At 36.8% G+C, this 18,412-nt stretch overlaps 1 protein-coding gene across 3 annotated transcripts in view; it reads right to left on the reverse strand.

Moving 5' to 3' along the window:
• The window catches only part of LOC117240037 (lachesin-like), a 262,392-nt gene that overhangs the window by 149,339 nt on the left and 94,641 nt on the right, over window positions 1-18,412 (reverse strand). The window lies entirely within an intron of this gene.

An 18,412-nucleotide genomic window follows, 5' to 3' on the forward strand; every position in this document is an offset into this window, starting at 1 on the left:
GAGATATAGATTTTAAACAAAGTGCGTTTTCAACGGCTCATGTTTTTTTTAAATCACAAGTAGCTTAAGCTGTAAAATTGTGCAATTTCTTACTGTAAATTACATTCGTACAATAAAACAAGTTCTCGATAGCTTTTCATAAAAATGTATCAGTGATGAATTAACCTTTAAATGGCTGAAAATAAATCTGCGAACAAACTTTACATCGAATTCAAGGGTTACGAATAGCCTAAGTCTTCTGTGATTAATGAAGATTGCTAAGAAATCTCGACTAATTGTGATCAATACACATGACCGTAGACAAATTGAGATTTAGAATCTACGTTCGCTTTTACAAATCCAATTTTCATCAGCGAGGGTACGCGTAAATTTAAAAGTAAAATTTAACAAAACAATGTAATTGCTATGGATACCTGGATTTCGACTACTGCCTCCCATAACAAAACTTTCATTTATTTAATTGAAAGGCTAACTTAAGAAATATTAAATTTATTATTTCTGTTCATGTATTTCATCTTGTCTTTCACTTCACATAACTTTCCACAAAACCCTTAATCATTACTGTCCATCACTTTAACTTTATCAATCGTTCGTAACGTAACACAAATAAAAATATCACAATTATCCAAGTCTCATCCACCGTCATCCTGAGACGTCAAGCTACTTAGTTGATAATGTCGAGTCGAAGTGTCATCTTCATTGTCCGACTTTCGATATTTTCCACGAATTGACCCTGACTGGAGTACCAGAAGCGAGCTATGCACGGTTATCCACAGCGAGGAAACTCCATAGCAATTGTATTTACCGCGTGTTTTCGTTCGTTCTCACGAAGCAACCCAGATTCATTTAATTTCAGAACGCTCCGCTTAAAACGAGCGCGCACAGGCGCGCGTACGTACGTACGTAGGTATATAGGTACGGTGGCTGCGTGAAATGGTTTCAGAGGGGGATGGTTGCGAGCGGATGCCCGACGGCTATAGCTGCGCGAGGAATAGTCGACCATAAAAATGTCCGATGGAAACGCAATTAAAAAATTACTGGCGCGCGTATATATCTGGCAGCACGCCGTGCTGCGCTTGTTTTTCGCCCACCGCGGATCGCCGGTATTAGCGAGCCTTGTCTCTCGTTCATCCGCCCACGTCATCGAGCAATTTTGTCTGGGTTTGTTTATTTCTTTACCCTTTTCTCTCTTTCCCTATTTTTTTAATCGTCGTTCCAATGGATTCTTTTGATCTGTTTTAAATCTATCTGTTTTAACTACTACGATCAAATGTAGGTAAATATGTAGGTTAATTCTTTGGTAGAGTTGAAATCGAAATTCTTCTATTACGCACTTAGTAACATTTGTATTCGATATACACATTTCCCGAAAGGGTATTAACGATAATAAAATATTTATTTAGCTGCAAAGGATATGCTATTTTAGCTACGAATGAAACAAACTAAAATCTACTAATCTGTTGAATTCATTCAAATAAATAAAATATCGCTTATCGAACAAATCACTTTCCTAAAAGAAATGTACCATTATTTTTATAGGCTAGTTATTTCCGTAACCATTTCTTCTAATAGCATAATCAAATCAAATCCAGCAAACTCAAAAATGTTGGCACATTCAAAAGCGCAAAAGCTCGTCGCGGAAACCGCAATTCAGTCCAGCCAATTTCTTCGACGCGTCGCGTCGCGCCGAATCAATAATAATTCGAATGCAGGGAATTCCATGAATACTAACAGGACTCCGGTTACCCATCATCCCTACCTGTCCCTGCTCTCTCGTTTCTCATTTTTCATTCCCATTAGTCTTCATTCGGTCCACTTAGTCTCGGCGATCGGTTTCGCCTTCTCGACGACGAAATGCGACGCTCGTTATTCCCTTGAATAAAAATGACGTTGAAAAAAAGAAAAACAGGAACAAGATCAGCTAGGAAGAAACAAGGATTGTTCGTGATTCGAGCTCGTTCGTGTGATCAACGAAGGAAGCGACACGGAACGTACACCGGTTAAAATAATTGGTTAAAATAATCGAGGAACGCGGTAGATGCATCCAAAAAAATAAATTTATTTTTATAGATTAAGGTTTCAAATAAAATAATCATTCTTAATAATACCAATAATTTTGTAACAATTTTCGTTTTAAATATCACTTGATATTATTTTATATTCTGATATATCGTCATCAATTACCTTTATTGCAGTAAATATATATGTGTAAAACACAAGTGAAGGTTGAATATTTAAAAATCAAGTAATTTAATTCAGATAATTGTAGTCATTTATGATTCAACGATATAGTTGAATACAATTGAGGCTTAGGATGGTACAGTAGAGTTGAAAGGATCCGTAATATGATCGACGATTTTTGTACGCCACTATACAACGAATTGACGTGAGCCAGGGAAGGGGCGAAAGTAAATCGGGGATTAAAATTGATGAACGAGTCGTCGACGTACAATTTAAGTGTAGAATAGATCGATCGACTTGGTACAGAGGAGAGTGAATTAATTAATTGTTATCTGGTCATTATTTCAACCTGTTCGAGTTGTACTCGTATATTACTAAAGATAGCTACGAGATAGATAACTCAGTACATATGATATCGAAATACATTGTTTATTAATGAGTATGTATCCATTGTGAGTCTGATAGCGTATAATGTACTATACGAAATTTTGGCTTGCTCTTAACGTTTAATAATCACAATGTTTAATGTCGTGATATGAGCATTAATGCATGGAACGTACTTAAATAATTGATTCGAGGATTTCCCCTTTAATGTAGGAATACCAAAGAACTGCTTATAATACCAGTTGAATGTTTATCACTTCAAATCATTCGGTTTAATCTCTTCACCAACGAAGCGCTATAATCCCGATTTTTCTTCCTATGACGAGTTGCGTAACAATTCATAGCAAATATGCAGGCGATAGATCAACAGTCATAAATACAATCGCACCAAGGCATGTCAGCTTCTTCACCGATGCTGATCCACGAGAATCTTTGCCTCTCGAGGCAGCGCGAACGGCCGATCGTATCGCTTTATCGCCATGCATCGAACCGCGTCGAACCCTTTCAACCTCAACCCTTTGGCAGTTACCCTCGATTGGTATTTTTATTTCGACTTAGCCGAGCTCCTTGACGAAACTCAAGAGACCGCATCGAGGTTACCGAAAGGGGAAGAGCCGAGGAAGTAGGAACAGAGAGCGGGAGTGAAAAGGCAACAGCAGCTGGAGTTCGGAATTCTGGTAGATAGGTTGGAACGGGGGTTGTTCGAGTAGCAGGATGTCGCGTGCAACTTTACCAATATCCAACACGTTGCCACGAGCGCAAGTGTGTGCTGAATGTCACTATAGACACGTATGTGTGCGGGTGTGTATATCTAGAGTGTGACATGTAAAGGCGACAGAGTGGTCAATGAATTTACATGACGGAACCGATCAATGTGTTACTTTAATAATAACATAAAACTGGAATTGGATCTTTAATAAATTAAACTCGGTGTGACGGACGGGTGGCTTGCTCCTTTCGAATGATGTAAGTTTTAACGAATGAGAGATAAAGGTTAAGTGGTCGAAGGATTTTGTCGAAAAGAAAAGGTGTAATACGTTCATCCATAATGTTCCATCCGGAACATCAAAAGAACGACGTCCTTGTCGATGAAACTTATAACATGTTCGTGGCAAAGGCTATTTTTCAGTTGGAATCTTAAATTATTAAATTATTAATATACTGCATACTCTTTAAAATTGTAATTTATTCCGCACTCAATGGGCAGCAACGTGTTATAAACTCGGTATTTTCGAAGGGTAATTTGGAAGCATATTGTAATGGTACAAGTTACCGAAGTTACTAACCTTCCCAAAAAACCAAACACCTTGCGTCAATTCAGGTATCACGCCAACATTACTAGGAAAAGGCGTGTCAAGGATATATGGAAGGGTAGTTATGACACTCAGGATGCCATCCATCGGAAAATTAATTTTGACAACAACCAATCAGCGTGCGTCCTGAACAAATCAGAGAGAACTTAAACAGTTCGAGCGGACTAGACATTCTTCTAACATTTTTCAAGAATCAAATACTTTCTGACATTCAACTAATTCAGACATTTTCGCATGACATTCAGACAACGTTTGAACATGTCAGGCATCCTTCAACTCTAGTACGAGCAACGCATATATTCAAAAAGATATATACATATACTGTGGTATATTCGTTTTCATACGTTTCTATTAAAGTTCAAGCTTTCCTTGTTATTATTGAAGTAACAAGTGTGTCCACTTCAGTTCTATCCTACACATTCGTACATCGTGGCTGATAACCGCAGTTATTCAGCGCACAACGTTCGTGTCCAAGTCAAGGAATTGTCGGAGATAGGCGCGTTCATACGCGTAAGAATAGAAACGCTAAGAATCGCGCGAAACGTTAATAAAGATAGGAAATAATTAATAAGAAGAAGATGGACGCAGTGTGGGATTGTACAAATTAATGTATGACGGATGTTTCTAACATTATAAATACTTTAAAAAACTTCGATAAACTGCGGTAAGCTAATAGGCGAAAAAGGGTTATGTCGAACAAGCATGTCAATAGTTGGGAGAAGCTCCTAGATGATCAAAGGAAGCCCTTAATGGATTGAGTAAATTGGGTACACGGAGAAAAATTAATCATACTGATAGATTGCCATACATATTTTCTTCTCTCGATGTAAAGAGAAATTTAAAAAATACAAAAGCGTATTTATGATTAAAATGGAAAATGTGACAAAATATTCAATATGAAAAAGTGTCCACTTAAATGAAAATTTCCATTTCAATTTTTGTGACGCGAAAATATACATGAGATTCTAAGCTTAAATATATAATAATATGTAAACGAAATCATACATTAATACCGGATCTTTGCATCATGCTAAAAAATATTGCCATTTAATCCACCACAAATTGTGTGCATATAACAGCGGTTTATAGTTTATGGCGACAACCACGTGCTGCACATATACGTATATACATTCCACACTTAATTGCGGACATGTTAATAAGATTTTGTAAAAACTTCCACCATCGTGCCTCAAAAATAAATTTAAATTTACACGAAATCCTTTCTTTAAAATTCATTCAGCTTACTACATAATAGAAAAGCAAAGGCGTAGTTTATTAAAGTAACATATCCTGGATTTCTTGTAAAAATGCAAAGGACGAAACCCTCTATCTATGTATGATCTCGTAATATTTGTTTTTCGATGACAAGAAAACGAGCTTTTGTAAATCGATATGTTCGCTACTACTGCAAGGATGCAATTAAATCGTATCCCTGATTAGAAATTCTGCGCTGCGATTTTATAGGTAAGTTACCCGTGGTAACATACGTCCACCGTCTCTGTATCAAGTACCTTGCTCTTGTCCAAGTGGTCGATAAATTTACACAACCCAGACGAGATATCTCGGAAGCACGGGTAACGGCGTGTGTGGTTTTCATGCCGTGATAGCGATCGAAGGAAATACGTTTTCGTAGAATCGAATATTTGTCGTGTAAGATAGATACGAATTTGCGTACAGCATATTCAATAAAATGAAAAAGTATACGTCGAAGCCGATGATATCGATAGCTAGCCGTCCGCTGTTCCCGCCAAAGAAAAATTTCTTATCTGTCGGAAACATCCGTGAACCATCGAACGTAAAAATCTGTTGAAACACGGAATTCAGAGGCTGTGTATACCTAGGCAGTGCCGAAATATTGATCTTGCAAAAATGTTCTCATTTAAGAGTATAATCTCCCATTAAAGCGAAACACACTACAAGGAAGGTAAGCACTGAACCTCGATAAAACCGACAATGAAAGTCCTTACCAAGCAAAGAAATCAACAAAAACTAACATAAAAAATGCTCAAAGCTAGGATAGCTCGGTTTACTTTGAAGATTAAGCGTTTCGAGCAAGCAAAATAACTGTGTAACGCACAATTCTGAAATATCTCTCGACAAGTCTCGAAAAATGGTAAAATCCGGATGTTCAGGCGCAGGTTTCGCGTTAACATGCCAGAGATTCGTCGGAATATTACCGGTTGGAGTCCGAACAGGAAAAGGGAAACAGCCACGGGAAGAACGAAAAGTTATGGGATTGCGAGATAGGCGGGACGAGCACGAAGTAAACAGGACAAAGGTGATTCTTTGGTTGGTGTGTCGCCTGCAACTTTTCCAATATCCATCAGTGGAAATACGACGCGTGTACATTTGCGACCCTGTTCGACGAGACAAGCATGAAACGTCTGCGGGATGCTTCATTAACGCTAACATATTGCTTCCGATTCGATGCGACCATTCACGGGTTCGAACTTTCCCGCTCGTGAATCGGAGCAATTTATTCTTCCACCTGGATAACTCTGAAAGAAATATGACCGTAGGCTACCGTAGAATTTCTGTAAACACTGTTTTACAATTAATTATACAGATACAATTGGACGATCGCGTTAATTATCGAACGGTAGACGCAATTCACCGAAACGATTTGCAAAAGACTCGTTAATTTTACTTCGTATCTGAATAATGCTTTGTTGACTATGTTATTGGTAAATGAGCGGAAAGCGGAAGCTGGAATATTTAATAATTCTCACTAATTGAAATAACGTTGAACAATGATAAATACACTGTGGATACTTACGGAAATTCATATTTTTCTAAATACATACTTTTATGAAATGGAATTCTCTAAATATTATGGCAAATATTATGATATTTTGTATATTGTGACATACTACGTACACTTTGCGTTTTTGCGTATTTGAATTTCTCATAAATGCATAAACATCCGCGGTTTAAGAATAATATTTAAAAGCAATTTGGAACTAACTTAAACAACTCATAGTTATGCATAGACGCGCAAACGTGTATTAAAATGCTATTTCACTGACAATTTTCTAAGAATAATTTAATTTCTGAATAAAAAAGAAGTTAACGCAGCACGTTATAAAGAATACGAAACAAAAGGTGAACATATAATAAGATAATCGCGTGATTTAGTACTGTGATGTATCTAATACGCGTCAAAATTTCGAGAACAGTAGCAAACGATGCGGTAGAAGAAATTGGATGATATTATTGTCGAATTATTCGATGTAAGGAGCGCGAGTTATTCAGAAAATGATCGTCTTAGCAATTGGGGCTGTATTCATAGGTTTCAAGGACTAGCAGCACGTTCGCGGAAGAACGATTAAATGGCAAATAAATAGCGCTCATCGTGCATTTAATGGTTTTTATGCCTCACGATCATATTCGTTCGGCGATCCATGTGTTGGGAATGGCGTATACTCGCTCGGAATACGCGATATGAATATTTAGAGAGGCTGTATCTACGATTATACGGTATATACACGCGATCCCCATATTTGCGAAATCCGTATATCCCGACGACTTTTGTTCATCGTTATTTTCAATAAACGAAATCGCTGGGATTACCTAATAACAAGCTTTATTCTCCATAGAATAATCTATTCGTCACGCTGAAATATTTTTATATCGCGATACCACTGTAGTCGTCATGATATATAGTTTTTATCTTTGTTAATACAATTCAACGTAATTTAGATATAGTGACAAAATAAACAAATATTGTAAAAGGTTAACACTGCGTGAAAATTGGAAAATCTCATATTTTGTTCCCACCATTTCTAACTTGTCAACCGTTTATTCGCGTGACTCCCAATTACTAAACATACAGATTCCAAAGTTATTTTGTAAAGAATTGTATTTTTCTGAATAATAAAATAAATTCCTATTATTCGTGTACTGATAATGATTGTAACTTGTTGCCCGTAAAATTTTATCAATAATATTGTTTCGATTGTGTAAGGGATCTTAAACGCTAATTAATTGTAAACTAATTTTTCTGCCTCGCGGGAATTCCAAGGTTTTTTTTATTTTTGTTTCGATACTTGTTTCCCTTCCTTATATTCGTTCTTAACTTTGGTCGACGGTTTACGGAAGATGTTCGAGGAGGCAAAAAAAAAAAAAAAAACAAAAGCAAGAAGCTGAAGAAAAAGATAGACTAGCGTATTCCATAGAATAGTCGTAACTCTCATCTTAGGGACCGTATGTATTTTTTACACGAACGAGAACGAGGACAGACAACGTAATTAGAGCGAAAACGAAATGTTTTCATTTTGTGCACCAAATATGCACTGTTAACATATATCGTAGAAACTTTAGACTGAAAATATTTTAAAGCTGATTAAAGCTGTTATTCATAACGTGGTAACGAATTAATGAGGATTTGTTCAAACGTTTTGTGCTTGATCATCGATTCTTCGAAATAATAAATTTTCATTGAACTTCGGAAAGGTATCCGAGTGATCGTGGACCGTTTAATTTGTTCGGAATAAAATTGAACCCGCAATTTCAATTTCTGTTAACTTTTAAATGGTAAAATAATTTTTCAAATTTGTTGTTTGCCTTTTCTGACTATAGCAATGCATTCATGTAAACAATTGATGACAATTAATAGCGATTGAAAACGGAAAAAATTAGAATCGATTGACGCTGAACAGGTTTTTCACAATGTCCGTTTTTTTTATGTGGCACGTTATAAAATTGTACAATGAAATTCTACAATTTCGTGATTTTAAAAAGCGCAGGCAATGGCCACTATACTTCAATATTTTCTAACTTATTTCTGAACATATCGTATTTATACGATCAATTAAAATTTGTTAATATCAATTCGGATTTTCTGATTGATATTTTTCGACATCCTTTACGTTATAATAATTCATGGCTGCCTAATTACTAATTGTATCGATCTTTACGTTAAATTTAACGCACTTCACCTGAACAGAACAACTAGTTCAATCTAAAGCAATTAATTCTATTCTCGCAATGCATTGCTACCCGACCCATTGCGAAGCATTTGCGACACACGTCACACGTTTACTTTTCCACAGTGTCGAAACTTCGGACGTTATTCCGAGGAAACGAAGCAACCAGTCTTGCATCTAGCACAATTACAACATAGATTTACGTCACGCACGTAACTCCTTTATAGGGTACAACGCTTATTTCGTTGCGCGAACAACCATCCACATAAATTAGAAGTAATTACAGCTCGAACTTTTAGGTACTATGGCCAAACTAGTCGTATACAAAAATCCAGCTCACGATAGTAAACATTTTCACCGATTTATGATACGTTTAATTGTACATATCTACATGATTAGACGTAGTGAATTTAACAATTGTAAGCAGCCATTCGTTTATAAGCGCTTTTACGACCGACAGTGAAACGATACGTATCTCTCCTATTTGTCTGAGCAGGTAGTAACAGATTTACATCGATTGGTAGAGTTGAACGAAAGATTTAACTCTACGTTGCGTAAGTTTTATATTTTTCGTGTGATACCGATGTGTCAGATGTGGAATGCAAATTAAAAAAATCGCAAAATTGGAAACAACTTTCACAATAATGAAGATCCGATCCGAAGTAACGCTTTTTAAGAACGTGTTAGAGTGTAAAAGGTTCCCTTGCACGCTTGGCGCATGCATTTGAATATTGGAAACGCTACAGAACCAAGTCTGTGAAACTGAAGTCCAATTGAGAAGCAATTTACTCTCATAATCAGATTCATACTTCGTTACACTGCACAGATAATTCGAAAGGAATTGGAAATGAATAAAAGGAGTGAATCGGTGATGGGTCCAATTGATGTGATGCGTATTTTTATTACAGACGCAAATTTGATTTTACGATTCTTTTTAGGATAGTTTTGTTTTTGAATAGAGTCTTGTTGTAGATGAAAGTATATCTAGCATCGTAATTTTAAGTAAAGATTGCGAAATAAAAAGCACGTATCGACAGAGAAAAGAAACCAGGATACGTGAGCCAAAATAACCCAATGAAGAATATTACAAATCTTCAAGAGATCGCTACTGAAGCAATACTCGCATAAATTAATTTTTATCATCTGTAATACTTAACAATAAATCATTTTTTGAACATTTTATCAATTATTATCGATTATGTGATACAACGATATAAAGTCCATTTATTAAATTTTTTCAATAATTTGCATCATTACGCAAGGACTCAGTATTCCGTTTCGATACTAACGAATGAAAGTAACTCGCGTATCGCATCTATTAATTTCGTATTACAAGAGCGCTAAGGTACGTGGTATATCCAAATGTCCTTATTTCCTTGCGATTTCCTACGCATAATTTCACGATATCGGAATAATCTACTTTCCTTCGATTTCTTTCTCCGATATTTCAACGATATCTAATTAAAACAACTCGTTAAACGATCTAAAACACCTTCCAAACCCACAAGTTCGCAAAAAATCCAACCTTCCTTATCCCGTGCAAAGCCCGTTAAATCCTCCTCGACCACGAGATTCACACCGAATACTAGTCGCCTTAAGTCTTCCAGAGGAAACGAATAGTCCGGCGACTTTAAGTTCTCGGTCCTCTATAAACGAAGGGAATTCGATAAATTCTCCGTGCGCGATTCCCAACATGGAGAAACGAGGGAGGAATGGTAACGGGGAAAAAGAAAAGAAACGAATGGAAAACGAAAGCATTATCGAACCAGAGGAACGGAGGAGGCTAGGTGTGCGGAATACGGTACTTTATCCCATCGGCATACATCCTGCGTTCCTAGACATTCTCGAATATATATGTTTCTCGTGGTTTGGTCGGAGGCACCGGCCGACTGTTTCACATTTTAACAGTGTGCATCGTGCCAAAATGTAATTTACTTCTAGCGTCGCCACGGGAAAAATTAGCAGCGCGGTCGCAGCAGAAACAATCGATTCCGTTTCAACAGGATAAAACCACGCACCATCCGCGAAGGAATTCGTGTAAATCTTTCCCGCTCGCTTGGCAATGTCAAAAGATCACGCTTGTTAAGGCTCTGTGATTTATCGCGTCGACGACACGAGCAAATAACGCGTTCGTGGAAAACAATGGGAGTTGTTTACGCGCGTAAAATCTCCATATTTTTTATAACAATAATACAAGCTTGTTAAAAATTTGTAATGTATCGCGTCGGACGAGAAGGTTATGAAAATCAGAGAATCTGTAAGGACATATAAAAGATGTTTTACAATTAAATATTATACATTTCTGAACATTAGAAAATTCCCATCGAATGCAAATACATTGCATTGACATGAAATTTTCATCGCATAAAACGCAGAAATCATTACGCGAAGTAACACACGTGATCGAAATCACGAGTGCAAACGTCAAACCTTATCATTCCTTCTGATTGGTTGGTGATTCAGATAGAGGAAGCAGCCGTCGAAGAGCGTAAGAAGGAAAAAGAGAGGCAGGAAGAGGAACAGCCGGATTGACCATAGGAGGTGAGAGTGGTGAGAGACGTCAAGAGGCCACGTGAGAGGATCTGACCGCGATAGATAGAGCACGTCGGGATGGGAACAAAGTGAAAGCTAAAAGCTTACGTGTTTAGGATCGATGGCGACTCGTTCGCGGTAATTTACGACGATTTCTCCATCCCCTATGCTCGATGCTTTTCTCTATCGATTATCCCTTTTTCCTACGCGGATTTCGATTACATCCAAGTACTCCGCTGGCTCGATCTTCTATGTACCAAAGTATTTTTACGTCTTTTTTCTTCGATCTTCTTCTTGCATCTAACATCGCGTTTCGTTTATCATATCATCGTTTTCTGCAATCCATAGACTCTTGGAATATGCTGATTCAGATTCTATGCAACTTGTAACAAAATTAGCGTAACATACAATTTTTTTCGTTTGCCGCTGATCTTTTTGTATTGAACACGTATATGTTCTTTTGTGTGTAAGATTTTATCTTCATAATTGTAGCACTAAACAGATCATTTCAACATTTAACGAATCAAACAATTTATTAATTTCATTAAGGAATATAATTATTTGCAAATTTTTATCTTTTAGAAAAAACTTGCTTTTTCATACATTGACACGTTGACACCTTGTTATTATCAATGATCAACAATTAGGTACTTCAATTAATCACGAGATATTCTGGTTTCCGTTCCTTCAATAGTTTCTCCAATGGTTTGATGATGGTTGTAGTTGACAGCAACTTTAACAGGTAGTCTATGTTATCATGTTGAACTAATTAATCCATTAACTATAATTGGTACCTGGCAAGCAACTAACGTGGCATTTTAATGCAACTTGTAATGGAAAGTATAAACGGAAACATAATTTCTACCCATGATTAATTATGGCCTTATTAAGATGGCATCGATGGGAATGTAATTGTTTGAATTTTCCCTTGTAAAAGAAGTATATCCACAACTGTGGTAATGTGACTAAAAGAAAAATACACATTGAACGAAGAAGCTTTGACGTTAATTCGTGCTAGACTGGCTGATTTGTTGCCTCGTGTCGAAGTTTTATTTCACCTTCAGGTGAACAGCTTCGAAAATTTAAAGGAATTTGCGGAAAAGTTTGTTGGAAAATGTTGTCGAGACTGCATAAAACACTATGGTAGCCGAGAAAACTTTATAGTTACATTCCTTCGGCACTTTGTTTGAGAACTTAAAATTTTATAATACCTGACTGTTTGTGGTATATTTAATAGAAACTCTCATTGAATGCAGCGCAGATTCACTAATTCTTCAATGCGGCAACCAAGTATTTTTAATAATGATATTTTTAAAGCACACAAAATACGTTGAATAAATTGAGAGTTTCAAATTACACAAAAGCTGAAGTTAAAATTTGGGTGCATTCGATATCCGTATTTTATTGAGTAGAAAAATCCAAAGAAAAACAAGAATTATATTTCAACAGTTTTATTGGAAGCTTAAAGCACCAGCATGATTTTCCGGAAAATATGTTGGTTATAAAATTACAAATATAAAAATCATTTTGAAAAGTAATATTTACTCTGTTGTCCAAATATCATACTTCCAATAATAACATTATGTACGTTTTCCCATTTTCTGAAAATACCCCCTATTGTACACTATTATTTGCAATAAAATCGTTTCATAAATGAAATATTAACGATGACTTAATGTAACGACGTAGATCCGTCACAGTTTCAAAAAAAAGACAAAAAGAAACTGAGACACTCATTACCAGTCTATCACGCGAATTACGGTATACGAATGGACGGCCCGGAGCCTCGAAAAATCGATACGTAGTATCTCGTTCAAAAGACACGGGAATATTACGTTCCGGAAAAAAAATCCCAGCAATACACTGGCAATCTCAATAACACGTGTCGGAGTGAACGGAAAGAAATCACGCGGAACGCGGCGGCTATGCGAGATAGGAAACATGTTTTGCCATATCGCTTCGGTAATTTCTACGGATAAATACATGACCAACGTACAATTTTTCGTATTAAAAAAGGAAACAACAACGAAAAACAGGAAAAAGCATACATGGGAAAGTAGCAGGTAGAGGTAGAGAAGGTAGAGAAATAGGAAAAAATGGACGGATGCATGATACTATCCATAGTGTAGCACGATGGCGCATATATTGACACATTTCGCGAGTCCGCGCAAAATGGGTCGACTACGAAAATCCCTCCAGGATAGGAAAAAATGGAACAAAAAAGACAAAGTGAGGGAAAATAAAATAGCACTACCACCAGCTTACTTTCAGCATTGAATATTTAAGCGAATCGTTAGCACGCCATTTACCATGACTGGATCATAATCCGCATGGTTCGATTCGATAATCAACAAATGGTCGCTCTAGCTCGTATGGGCGAATCGTAATTATTTGAATGGGGACGTTTAGCGCGACGGATGAATCCTGAAATTTTATCGCCGCCAGAAAAGCGATATTTATGGACATTCCGAAGGGAGGCGGGTAATGCTGACGGTTATAATGCAAGCAGCGAAAACAAAAGGCAGGAATGGTGTGTAGATGAGGTACTGTGAATTGGCGTGCAAGCTGAATGATCAAGACCACGATTCGATACCTGATCTCTCTGTATCGAAACGAGGATTTTACGAAACTAACAAACGAACTAGTTACGTTTTTAAAGGCCAAAAGGCTCGACTGTGAACGGATTTTAAACGAATCATAAAAATGACTCATTAGACTTCAGCTTTGTGGGCTTGCAATTTCACTTCGATTTTTTTATTCATAATATCGAATGTACGAAAGATATTTAAATAATTAGCTATTAAACTAGTTTAACTTCTTTCTGTGTGTTCACTAAAATATAAAATATTTTGTTTCTTTGACTAGACAGTAATTCGGAGCAAAAGCTAACTAATATTATTCAAATTTAATATACAACTTTTGATAAATTTAGTTTCAAACATTCCTTTCGCGTAATACGATATTCATTGCAAAAATGGCAAAAAAGCGAAGAGGAACCCTATTTGCATATTTTTTAGACAATTTACGTCAAGAGCTTATCTTTATGTAGAAATAACGCGATGAAGCGTTAAACTCACCTGTCTGTTTGCGAGTATATCGTACTAATTTACATCGTTGTTAACTGAGAACACAGCGTTAATCTTTTTTCAATGCCGGATAACAAATATCACACTTTCCGTAATAATGTAAAGTTAATCTTTTGTTGTAAGAGTATTCTGGTTTCAGCGTCTCCCATTATTTAATTCATATTTTTCATCGAATTCAAAATGAGCTTTATTAACAAAACCTTTATGCATATTTTCGATAGCATTTAAAATGTTATCTTTTATGCAAAATTCTCGTAACAGGTGTTTACAATACAATTATCTCACAAGTATAAAATTCTAGCGAAATAAATTTGATCAGATATTATTAGATTTCCATATCACATAAAATCTTGCACGCTGCGAATATCTACAACAAAAATCGCTATGTATCGTTACTTGATTCCTTTGTTAGATTTTTCTCACGCTTCGACGAAAACAATATCCGCAAATTTGTTCCGTTGCGAAATGCAGAACAGCATCGCAAACGTGCAAGCCGCATCAAATGGATCGGACATGCCAAATGGAAACATTTATTGCGTAAAGCGAACTAATATTAATATACGTTGCTTCAATCGGGTTAGATTATGTGGGCGTCATTGATGCAAGGAAAATATTTAAAAACGAAAGAAAAAGGAGAAAAGAAATGAAACGACCGTGTATCTTTTGGCCGAGTTATCTCGGATAAATGCGGCTAACTGGAGTTGCAAGCAAAAAGTCGTCACTTTTTAGTAAACATCGTCCACATGAAACCAATTGTTTTTACGCACACGATTGAGCAGATTGTCAGCGTCGCGACGCGCGTTTCCACGTGCGTCACACTCTCGCGCTTTTGAATACCATTATTTTCTTACGACTTGTTACGTTATGCATATTCATGAAGAATCGATGACGAAATTGAGGTGGGCGAGAAGTTTTTTATTTATACCTTCGTTTCGAATCGAAACTGGGAAACGAACGCCAATATCGGTTTCCAGACTAGTTGTATTTTTGTACATTGTGGGTACGGTAATGAACGGAAGAAACATACGTTTTGGGATCGTGGTAATGATACATCGTATAAAGGGTAATATACTTTCCCTTCGAAATAAATTTCAGATGATAAATTGAAAATATGATTAATCGATAGCACGAATCGGAATTGATAACAAAAATATTAGAATATTAGTAATTCTGCTATCAAACAAATTTTAGAAATACTTTCCTGTAAATCTTTTGAACGTTAAAAATCAAAATCTAGCAAACCACGATTTCTTCCAATCTTGAAATAAAAAGAATGTGAACCTTCGTATAATTGATAAAAATTTCGATGTGAAAAGAAGACAAATTAGTGAAATATTTATGTGCCGATCAATACGAGCCAATGGCATATCGAGCACGAAAAAATGCTAGAAAATCTTTGGAAGTCGAGGGGTTGACAATGACCGTGCGACCGTCTATTGGCGGTAAAAAAGCACACAGCACCGATGTGGTTTTCGATCGTCCCTCGTGATTCTTTCTCTTTCTCATACCTGCCACCGTCATTTTTTCCTTTCTTGTTTTTTTTCCAACCACCGCTGCTACCACCGGAAGCTCTCGCGGTCGGCGAAACATTTTTTTCCATGGACATGGATGCGCGCCGACGCGTGGAATGAGGTGCGGTTCGTCGGTTGAAAGCTTTTTAATGACCGAGCAAAACGAACTACCCCCGACTTTTGACGCTGACCTTTCTGACATGCTGACTAATCTCGACCGAACATTTTTTCAATATCATCGAGCGTTCAATTGGACTCGTAAGAGTGTTATGTATGTCATATAAAGAGGTATACTCAGGTTGAATGAGCAAAGGAGAGTAACGAGGGTCGCTTGGCGTATATGTTTCGCAATCGCACAAAGAGGTGGACTTTGAGTGCTTGAAATGGCACGCGATAGTAAAAGGAGAGCGAAGCTAAGTGAGAAACGTTGCTATCTGATCGTTTCAAATCGTACAAATAATTAACTGCCAATGAGTCGAATGTTTAAAATATATGCCTTTTTAAGTTTAATTCTTTAAATATTTGAAGTTTAATCTCAAGACAAAAGTGAAAAGAAACGATGATTTTCCAAATTCAGACATCCAAAATCATCGTAGTTTCGTTGTTTTAATATTGGAACGTAATGATGCGTCTCAAATCCCGTGACTGCCGATGAATTCTGATCGAAACGTTCGCCTTTCATTAATGCATGTAATAAATGTGCGTTACATCGTCAGGCTTTTCGATCGCAAAGGACGATCCACGCGTAACCGCACTTGCTCTCGTACGTGCGTGTTTACGGTTGTGTGTCAGCGGACCGATGTGTGCGAAACCAACCGATATGCACGGTCATTTAGCAAGCAGAGGTGGTGGAATGACTTGCCCAGGGCTAACACAATCAGCATTCCCAGTTTAATGAGCCCCGTATCCACCTTCCCTCCACGCTCTCGAGGTCCTCTGTAGTCCGAATCATGCAAAGAAGAATACTCTTCTCTTTACCTTCTTGTTCATTTACATTTGTACTTTCTTCCTCCTCCTTGTGCCAAAATACTCTTATTTCTATTTTCTTGGAAAAAATGCTCATGAGCATAAACCTCTCAAAGTAGAAAATTATTATCTCAACAATATTAAATCGTAGCAATTAATCGATCGACTAGTTGTAGCACAATTTATCCGAATAGAAAGAAAATATAAAGATTCAAAGACAAATTTAAATTTAATCGAACTAATTTCTAATCGCTTCGAGAGGTAAAATAAACTTTTACCCGGTAGAGTTTGATTAACTAGTACTACTGAGAATCGTCTTTCTTTGAATCCTTTGACAAATAGTAAAATTATTTCAAATTGAAAATTTCTACTATTATTTTTCGCTTTCTACCCCAAAAATTGTTCCTAGACTACTTCGTTTAACAATGCATTCGTGATAATAACAAATATAATATTCTTGTGTAATATAACATCAAATAACACTCTTTCAACTAATATTCCACAGAAACCAATAAATACAAGTATACTTCGACTGTCGCATAATTCAACGTTTGCAACCAAACTTCCCTCTAAGCATCATTGCAATTTGTAGGACCAATACAGTCTCAACAAAATACATAGGTACACGTAACTTCAACATAAACTCTTCGCTATAAATCAGGTGACAGCAAGCCCTACGAAACACACGTCCATATTATCAATCCATAGCAAGTTTCGCGTTGAAAAGGGAGGGACAAAAAGCGTATGAAAATCCGTGTCGTTAAAGTGCTGAAAAGTGCTTCGATGTGCTGGGGCTAATCGGCCCGTTAAAACTCTTCTCGTTTTTCATCCTGCTAGCCACCTTCGAGGAAAACAGGATTCATCGTTCACCAGAACTGAGCTTAATCGTCTAACGTTGTCGCGTTGTCGATCTGACTCAGGATGATCGAGGGATCGACGAGGATAGCAGTAACTCCTTATGAGATGATCGTACGAATACATGAGAGTTTTGGCAGGCAGAGATAAGGCGATTGAAGAGGCACAAAGTTTCGACCGAGCGCTCCGCTTGAAATAGTTCACGTGGAGACTGTGTGTAACGCGGATATGATTAAATTTGGAAGAAATTGGGGATGGGAGTTTTGATAATTGTTAACTGTTTTTTAGGAGGTAATAGCTTTAGAAGGAAAAACGGCGTCTTTAGAATACAATGTATTACGAACAAGGTAAGAATGGAATTGCAGAATCGCAATTTGATTACAGGGTCTTTGTGGTTCTATGTTTTATAAATATGGCCCTTACATTTCGTTCGAGTATGGGGTCGCTGTATATTTTGTATGAAGTTTTGATTAGAACATTATTTTCCGAAAGTACTATGAGAGGATTTCCTCCAAGTACGATCAGTGCCAGCTTAGCCCTCCTTAGCTAGAATTTTATTCGCTTGTGACAAAAGATAAGTTACAACTGATTACAGCTTCTGATAGAGGTAATTGATCCTTGTATGATAATATAATATTAAAATACGATATTACGAGGTG

This window comes from Bombus vosnesenskii, unplaced genomic scaffold (assembly GCF_011952255.1).
Source record: "Bombus vosnesenskii isolate JDL3184/JDL3185 unplaced genomic scaffold, Bvos_JDL3184-5_v1.1 scf7180000014535, whole genome shotgun sequence".
In the NCBI taxonomy this organism is placed as follows: domain Eukaryota; kingdom Metazoa; phylum Arthropoda; class Insecta; order Hymenoptera; family Apidae; genus Bombus; species Bombus vosnesenskii.